General features: G+C 37.8%; 1 pseudogene; it reads left to right on the top strand.

The window, feature by feature from the left end:
• Positions 1-1,518: 1,518 nt before the first annotated feature.
• Positions 1,519-2,689, top strand: LOC116282593 (uncharacterized; annotated as a pseudogene).
• Positions 2,690-9,639: the final 6,950 nt, after the last annotated feature.

The following is a 9,639-nucleotide window of genomic DNA, read 5'->3' as shown; positions in this document are numbered from 1 at the left end:
TCTGTGCTGTCAGTCTTATTGATTAAAACCCTTGGTGGATTTCAAGACCTTCTCGCCCTGTATTGTCACAGATCTATTTAAAATGGATTTTCTCTCTTTGCCAGACCTGCATTTCTCAGTTGGTCGAGCAGATGCAAAGCAGGTGGTACTGAGATTTCAAATAGAAGCTGTTTCTAGTTACTGGGGGGATAAATGCAGCATTATAACTTCTTTTGTTTTCTTGTCTCTTTACATTTTTATTTATCTAAAAAAATTCTTTGTACCTTTCAGTGTATACAATTAATTCAAATAAGTAGCATCTATTGCTTTAATAAAAGAGTATTTGGCAGGGGTAACATCTGAGGCTTTGAATATCTGAGACACAACGTGAGAAAGATGTGATAATGCACCACAAAGCAGAAAATGTTTTGTGTGTACTGCTAGTTACTTCTCCCATATTTATTTTCCCTTTTCCCCTCCAAGCAGCCTTTAGCATTGGAAAACATTCCTGGAATCTGGTGAATTTGATTTCAACCCCTCTAGCTTCAGGTTTGGAACCCATGACTTAGGAGGGGTGCATCAGAACATTTCTTCCCCTGGGTATTTAGGTGGTTCAGGAGCAGTGATCTAAGATGGTGCTATCAGAGTGAATCTCAGGACTTTTGTTACCCAGATAGAGACATGCTTTATGTCTCTTTTTTCAAGATGGAAAGTGCGAAATGAAGTATGTAAGAATGCCACTTTTGCACCAAGAGACAAAGCTAATACATGGAAGAGTCCAGAGGCCAGAGACTGCAGAACAATTTTCAGAGATTTTCTGAGGACATGCTGAACTTCTCGGCCAAAATGAACCTAAAGCCAGAACTATCTATCACTATCCTTTTTAGTTTGGTGAAACAGTGCATGCTTTGAATGTCTAAGCTAGTTAGGGTCAGATTTTATGTTACTTAAAATGGAAAACATTCTAACTGTAAGAGTCAGTTTTTGATGCATAACAAAACACCCCAGAATTCAATGCTTATTTTAAAAAGTTAAATAATTTATTACTATAGTGCAACTGCCTGTGGGTTGGTGAGGTCAGTTGATCCAGGCTCAGCTTTGCTGAACTGTTCGGCTCATGTCTTCTGGGCTTGAGCATGAGCCTACTGCAGGTCAGCTAGCTTGTTTTTCCTTCTGAGGATAAAGTGTGCTTGAGTCTGAGCTGGGTAAATCATTCTGCCTGGGGCAGCTTCATTTCATGTGTCTCTTATTCTTTTGGACCAGAAGGCTGCCTGAGGCATAATTTTTTTGTGGTATTGTAGAGGCACAAGATGCAAAGCAGAAACATGCACAACCTCTTGAGGCCTAGGCTTCCTACTGGCTCATTTCTGCCTTGTTCTGTGGGCCAAAGCAAATCACAGAAATAAATCCAGTCAAGAGGACAGGAACTAGACTTGACTTCTTTGGGGAAGAAGTGAAAAGTAACATGGTAAAGGGCAAGGAAAGAGGAAGGGGTGAAAAATTGGGGCCAATGATGCAGTCTGCTGTACTAGGTGATATATGACCCATATAATTATTATTATCTTGGCTGCCGGCCGGCGACGTGGCGCTCTTGGGCAGCGGCTGCAGCGGGTGCTCAGGCCGCTCGGCCTCCATGGCGAAGCTGACGGGCCGCAGGAAGCAGATGTCCAGGCTGGACTCGGAAGAGGCGGGCGAGCAGTTCTCGAAGAGGGCCGGGGCCTGGAAGGGCTCCTCGTCGTAGGGCGCGGGCAGCGCGAAGATCTCGCCGCCATACTCGAACTCCTCGTAGGCAGCGGGCACGTAGCCGCGGGCGTCGGGCAGGAGCTCGGCTGGGGCGCGCAAGGAGCGCTCCACGTTGCCCAGCGGCTCGGCCGGCGAGGGCTCGAAGTCCATCTCCGGGATGGCCTGCAGGGGCCCGGCGAGCGCCTTCACGTCCTGCTCGGCGGCACAGAACTGCGCCGGCGCCAGGAGGCTCTCGGGCCTTTCGTGCTTTCTGCCCTCCATCTCCCAGTCACTGGGCTTCCCGGGCTGCATGCTCTCCATCAAGCTTTGCTGCTGTTGGCTTTTCTTCACTGGGGGCATCAAATGCCTTTAAAGGGGAAACAGAACGCAAAAGGTGTGCTCACGGTTTGTTGGTGCAGGCCTCTCACCGAGCAGCGAGGCTGAGAGCAACACGCTTCCTGCTAGATACAGTTTAGGGGCAAATTGCCAGCTCCTCTCCTCTCCGTCCCCCGCCGCCCCCAACCCAGGCACCTACAAGTTACCCACCAAGCGCCACTGGCTTCTGCGATTAAGGAGTTCCTACGAGCCCTGGTCCCCCAAGTGGGAGAGTGAAAGTGACCATCTGTGAAGGGGATGCCAGAAGTACCAGTCTGGGCGAGGACGCACTGCGTAGAGATGGCTGGTAGGCCAAGGTGCTCTTCATTCCCTGTGTGGAAGCCCTGACCCTCCCTACCACGTGTCAAGGCCCCAATGCACCTCTTTTTTCCCTTTCATGCCCTAGTAGAGTCATGTAGAATAATGGAAACAACTTTTGTTCAACTCATGGGTCTTAATGCTTAAGAACAATTAGATTGGCAGATGAAGGAAGTGGGGTACAATCTTGATGACTGTTGAATGTGGATGATGGTACGTGAGATTCACTGTACATTTTACTTTTGTGGATGTTTGAGATTTTCATAATAAAAAACAAATGACTTGTGGCCATAGAGCATGCTGTATCGGTCATCTCAAACTTCCACCCACAAAAGCATTACTAAAGTAAAAGACTGTCACTCTGAATATACCCAACTTCATGGAGGGTTTTTTTGTTTAATCATGGATAAAGAATAATTTATATAGCATACCCATTAGATTGGGTGTGATTTGCCAGTTCTACTATAATTTAATTGCCAGACAGATGTGAGTAGACTACTAGATACTGACCCAAACTGGTTATTGTGCTACGTTATTCATACTTGATTCTGCCACAAAAATGCATAAGGAATGAAGATGTAAACGCTAACCTCTGGTGGTCCCAGGATGAAAATTAGGTCTCACGTTTACAGAGGTAAAAAGCAATATTGACTTGAATTCTCTCAACTTGTACGATTGTTACTGGGTTTTTTCCTGGCTGTTTCCCCAAGGCAGAGTGCAACAGCCTGGGAAAGCCTTGTTCAGCCTGGATATAATCTCTCGGGATTCATTTTTTGGCTGTATTTGTCTCACTTCAAAGAAGATAGTTTTATCATTGTCTTAACTGCTAAAGTGATCCCACAAAGTAAAATTCTACTTCCTGGAAATGTATTTTTACTGTGTGAAGTTCTCTCCCTACGGGAATTCTACGATTTTTTCTATAGGAAGAAAATCATCCTGGGCTCTCTTTATAGGAAGATTAATGTCTCATGGGTTTTCAGAATGATTATGAAATTTCTCCCTCCTGCCTCTACACATTTGCACTTCCATCCCTCGCTCTAAATGTTCTGTTTTAAGAGATGAAGGCAGAAAGGAAACAGGATTTATTTTGTATTATTGATTAGTTGTTCCTTCCAGTGATTGTAATTGGTATTCTAAAAACTAGTGATTAAAAATTGAAATAATCTCAAAAAAAAATTATTATTATCTTGACAGCTCAAGATAGTTATAAAACTGAGTTGTAAAACTGTATAGAAAGTTGTTGGTCCAGATGTGGCAACCATTTGAAACTAACTTATGTTAGCTAATCTATATACTTATTTGTGTTGATTTTTTCTCATTGAAGAAACAAAATTTAATTTTGAATTATGCTTTGGTTTCTATAGAGCTGATCTCTATTCAGATGTGAATTAATCATACTCTAGATTTTAAATATTTATTTTCTCTGCATATACTATTGATTTAATGATTGTAAAAAACAACTATTTCTTTGGAAAAATGATGCTATGTGTATTTCTGATCTAACAATGCACCTTTATGTATGAACATATTTAATTTGTTTTACTGGGAAAAGCCACAGGTATTGAAAGCCTGGAACTTTTCACTTTCCTCACTCAGACTTGGATATTCTATTAAGATTATGAGTATAATTTTAACAGTGATAGCAACAATAATGATAAAATGCTTACATAGTGCTTCATATGGGCCAAGCACTATACTAAAGTGCTCTTCATAAGTGACCTGATTTAATCTCAAAGTTCATTATTATTTCCATTATACAGACAAGGAAACTGATTTACAAATTTAGATACATGGTAAATGGCAAATCTGGGACTTCATCATCTTAAGTACATTAAAATACTGTTGGAAACTCCATCATTGTACTGTACCACACCATATCTGTAATAATACTATTGTCTCTCTGGGCTGTGAATTCCTGGGAATTAGAGATGGTCTTATTAATTTTTATATCCCCAATACCTAGAACAGTGTCTGGTACATGGCAAATAGTATGAAGGTTATTGGTATTTCATTGGATACAGGAATACCTTTTACCACTTTAAAAAAAATAAGTAATTATTCCAATCTCCAGTTCACTTAGGCTCTTGTTTGCCATGCTACCTTGTTATGCACTTAATCTTGGCTCACACTTTCTGTGCTATTTTTGTGGGTGAATTCATTTTTCCTCCCCTTAAAATTATGGAGTCCTAAGTACTTCCTTCAACAATGTTAGTCTGTTCTTGACACCAATAGTCAACAAAGCTCCAGTAATATGGATTATAATGAGAAATTGATCCAGGATGGAAGTTCCTCTTTTTCTGTTTGGTGTTATAAGAAAATAAAGGTATTGGTCTAGAAATGAGAGTTCTTTAATCTAATTAATTATTCACTTTTTAAGTTAAACATCAAATCTTCTAATTGCAGTTAACTCTTCCAAAATATGTAGACTTAAAAATAGCATGCTCCTCCTTTCAAGAAGGCTTTCTGGGTTAAATGTGGTCTTTCCCTTGAATCTTCATAGTATTTTGTTTCTCAACTTTTATTTTCATTATTTATGCTCTTACAATATCTCCACTATTGTTTTGGGCAGGAATTTAAATAAACATTCAGTACTATGACATATTAGAAGTCTCAAATACTCTCAGAGCTGGAACAGAACTTAGAAATGGGTTAAGCAAATCATATCGTTTGTTTCCCTTAATATCAAGTTCAATGTCTTATTAACTAACACAATATAACACAAATAGAGTTGGCTTTATTTCTTTGATACCATATTTGCACAGATGTTGATGAATTAGACCTTGAAACAGACATCACCAACCACCATTACCTTATAAATTTCTTGAAAGTAAAGTTTATATCTTATTTATTGACATACAGTCAGCACTTAATATGGTAGTTGGTGCATAATAGTTAGCACTGAAAGATAGGTGGATGGGTGGATGAATATCAGAGAAGTAAAATTAATATTTTATAAGGTGTATATTAATGTCTTTTAATCACATGGAGGTATTGCCAGTCAATAGGCTAATGACCACTGAAATTAATTTTCTCACCCAAGTTAGTAATAACAGTCATAACAATGATTATTAAAAATAAAAAGCAATGAAAAAAGTAAAAACAGTGTGTTTTCAACTATCTGTACCACAAATTATACTTCCAATTGAATGCTGTCCTTCGAACATAGGAAAGCAGGCTCCTTATTTAGTCCTATTCTGCTGCCTGTGCTCACAACATTTTTGCAGCTTCCTTGAAAGAGAGATCACTCTCTCAGACACACACTTGGATACTTGTTAAAAGTCATTCACATTACTTTGTAGTTACATGCTCATATTTCATTAAGGTGAAAAGATGACATCTGGAAAAACAGAGATGACAGTGGTAAAAATATTAACTTTCTTGAACTAATGAGATAATATGGTGATCAGCTGGGGATTTGATGGCAAAACAAGAGTTTCAAAATATTTCTTAGAGTCTTTAGCCACAGAACAATGATAAAATATGCCAATTACAAGACCAGATCTTGTCTGCATTTCACTGTGGAAGACTGTGTTTTCAAAGGACTAATTTTTAACTGTTGTATTCTTTGATTTATGTTCCATAATATTTAAGTAGGTGGCTAGATGGAAGAGTTGGAGCATGCCTCGAACACTTGACTATCATTTTGAAGCTTCTCGCATGAACTGTATTTTAAAGCAAGTACCATTATCCTGTGTACCTTCATAACAAGGACATTTTGACATTTTCCTAATAAATTATTGATAAGTGTGTGGAGAGATATAAAGAGCTATGTCACTGCTATTATCTAACATTAAGTATCTTGCAGTTCATTTTTGTTAGTATTATTTCTGTTATTTCTTTAGATCATTTAAACTGGAAATTCTTTATATTCATTAGAATTTATATCTAATAGGATCATTGGGCTTATGAGGCTTCCATGGAAAGTATTAATTATCGAAGAGGAATTCAGATTTATTTATATGAAGTTTTAATTTTCTTTACCATAACTTCTTTAGAAACCTCTCTCCTTCTCATCCCAGCCTAGGGATTATATCAAGAGATTAAAAAACGTAATTTCTCATTTTGATTGTTGAAATCCTGGGATCATGGTTATTCTGTCAGTTATATACTACAGTAGTATATGTCATAGTTACTATTATAATTGTGACAATTGCTAGCAACTTTCCTTCTAGAGCCTTTTTTTCTTTTTCTTTTTTTTCTCTTAAGCACATTTTGAGAGTATTTTTAAAGAACCACCCCCATTCCCTTGTTGAAAACCATATTCTACTGTATAGTTGGAACCGTTCTCAGCCTCTACTTGGGTTTTATCACCATAGCTTTCCAGGTCCTAGGGATTTAAATCACGTTTGTTTATCCTTATTTATTCTGATATCCTCTTTTTACCCCTACTGAACAGTTGCCTAACTTGTTCAACACTGTATTTCTTTGTCTTTGTTTATGAATCTGCTTTCCCTTACTTTAAAATTTTTTCTACTCTTTTTTTTTGTTTTACCAAGATCCTGAGAATTCTTAAGAAATGTAGGGAAAAAATAAAATCTTCTAGGGATTTAGCATAGATAGGAATTGATCTAATTAATATATGCAACTTTTTTAAATTGAACTGTAGTGGATTTACAATGTCATATTAATTTTGGTGTACAACATAATGTTTCATTTATACATATATATATATATATATATATTTTCCTTTTCATATTCTTTTTCATTATAGACCATTACAAGGTATTGAATATAATTCTCTGTGCTATACAGTAGGACCTTGTTGTTTATTTTATATATAGTGGTTAGTATCTATGAGTCCTGAACTCCCAATTTATCCTTCCCCATCCTCTTTCCCTCCTGGTAACCATGTTTGTTTTCTGTGTCTGTGAGTTTGTCTCTGTTTTGTAAATTTGTATCCTTTTTGTTTTTTTAGACTCCACATGTAAGTAATATATGGTATTTTTCTTTGTCTTTCTGTGTTACTTCACTTACTTAGGTTTATTTATTTATTTATTCTTAGAGGAGGTACTGGGGATTGAACCCAGGACCTCATGCTTGCTAAGAATGTGCTCTACCACTTGAGCTATGTCCTCCCCCTGTTTTATTCTTTTTATGACTGAGTAGTATTCCACTGTGTATATATACCACAACTTCTTTATCCAGCCATCTGTCAATGGACATTTAGGTTGCTTCCATGTCTTGGTTATTGTAAATAGTGCTGCTCTGAACTTTGGGGTGCATGTATCTTTTCAAATTAGAGTTTCTTCCAGATATATGCCTAGGAGTGAGATTGCTGGATCACAGGGTAAGTCTATTTTGAGTTTTTTAAGGACTCTCCATACTGTTTTGCATAGGGCTGCACCAGACTATATTCCCATCAACAATGTGGGAGGGTTCCATTTTCTCTACACCCTCTCCAGCAATTATTGTTTGTAGACCTTTTAATGATGGCCATTCTATGTGAAGTGATACCTCATTGTAGTTTTGATTTGCATTTCTCTGATAGTTGGTGATATTGAACATTTTTTTCATGTGTCTACTGGCCATTTGTATGTCTTCATTGGAGAAATATTTGTTCAGGTCTTCTGTCCATTTTTGGATTGGGTTGTTTGTTTTTGCTATTGAGTTGTATGAGCTGTTTGTATAATAAATGTAACTTTAAGAACTCTGGATAATAAGGGAAAATGAAAAAGATTATTTTCTATGATAAAATATCATCCACCCCTACAATCCCTCCCCTGCCAAATATATGAGTTGTATAATAAAACAGAGAAAATAAAGTAATCCTTTCTTCTCAACACTATCATCTTATCAGTGCCATTTGAAATTGTTGGCTTACCTCTGACACTGGTAATAGTCATTATGAGATACATGGATTAGCAAGAGAGTGACAAGAGCTGGTAAAAAGATTTCGGATGCATCAAGGAGATGGGCTTCTAAAATCTCTGCTGTTTGCTAAAATAGGCTTTTGTTAAAATGGAAATCTCCAGTCATCTCTAAAGTAATTGATTGGCAAATACAATGAGTGACCTAGCTGAACCAGAAAGAATTTGAAAAGTACCAACAACAAAATTATATCCTTTTAGCCAAATATGTTTTCTTTTCACTGAAATATGATTGATTCATAATAATGCTAATTATACCTAATTATCATCTCACTTATTTTACCCTAGCAAGAACATTTCATCATTGTGCTGTTTATCAGTCATCCAATAGTAATTTATATTGTTTCTACTTTTTATAAAGAAAAGTTTCACTGGTTTAAATATACTTCCACGGTTTGGTGAGATATATAATTATTATTATTGGCTTTTATTTGATTGCAGGCCTTTGATGAGTTAGAATAGATTTCTCTAAAGTCTTCTACAATAAGTTTAATCAGGAAACTAATTTAAGTGGCTTAACCTGGCCCATGTGGGAAGGCCACCTGTGGCTTTACTGATTAATTGGGGGGTATGAATTAACTTTTGGTGGGAAGAATGTGGCTGAAGATCTGATACAGAAACAAAAAGAAGAAAATGTTAAGCTGCTACCTTAGCCTCAGAGTTGCTAAAAACATTAAATGGGAGAATCTCCTTTTACATCCCTATCAGGTCCTCAGCTGGTCACCCGTTGAACATCTCCAGATTTGAGGAGGTCAATTGACTGAAAAAGTCTCTCCCATCAGTGGAAAATTTTTTTCTCTGAACAGAAGTGCTTTTAACTCTTCATCCCACCTCTCCCTCTTGGGGCCACACAGAACATATCTAAAACCTCTTTTACATGACAGGCCTTCAGTTTTAATAATGGTGCTTAACATTTGTAAAGTGTTTTCTCGTTGACAGTGATTTACAATACGTCATCACATTTAATCGTATCAGCAGCCCTGGACATAAGCATAGTTACCTTCCATTTCACAGAATATTTTCCTTACTCTGCCGTCTCACCTTTACCTCTCTCCAAACCTGTCTCACTCAGCTTTCGAGACTTTGAATGCCCTTCTATTCTGGCTGCTGCTCTCTGAATTCTTCCTTTCTTATTGAGTTTTCTTTGTTTTAAAAGTGCAACTCTGAGAACTGAGCGTCCTGCTGTAGGCGTGGCCATCACAACCATGCTTTACCCTACTGAGGTCTAAGACTGCTCCGGGAAGGCAACATGATATTGCATTTGTGTCTTTGGCAACGACAGCCTATGGAAGATTGATCTGGGCTTGACCTCAACTAAAAATTTCAAGAGTTTTTTTTTTAATCATGTAGCTGCTCAGTCACCTTCCTGCTAAGTCAC

Source organism: Vicugna pacos, chromosome 12 (genome assembly GCF_048564905.1).
Source record: "Vicugna pacos chromosome 12, VicPac4, whole genome shotgun sequence".
Taxonomy (NCBI): Eukaryota; Metazoa; Chordata; class Mammalia; order Artiodactyla; family Camelidae; genus Vicugna; species Vicugna pacos.
Note: the sequence above shows the minus strand (reverse complement) of the source record. Positions and strands in the feature narration are given on the sequence as shown.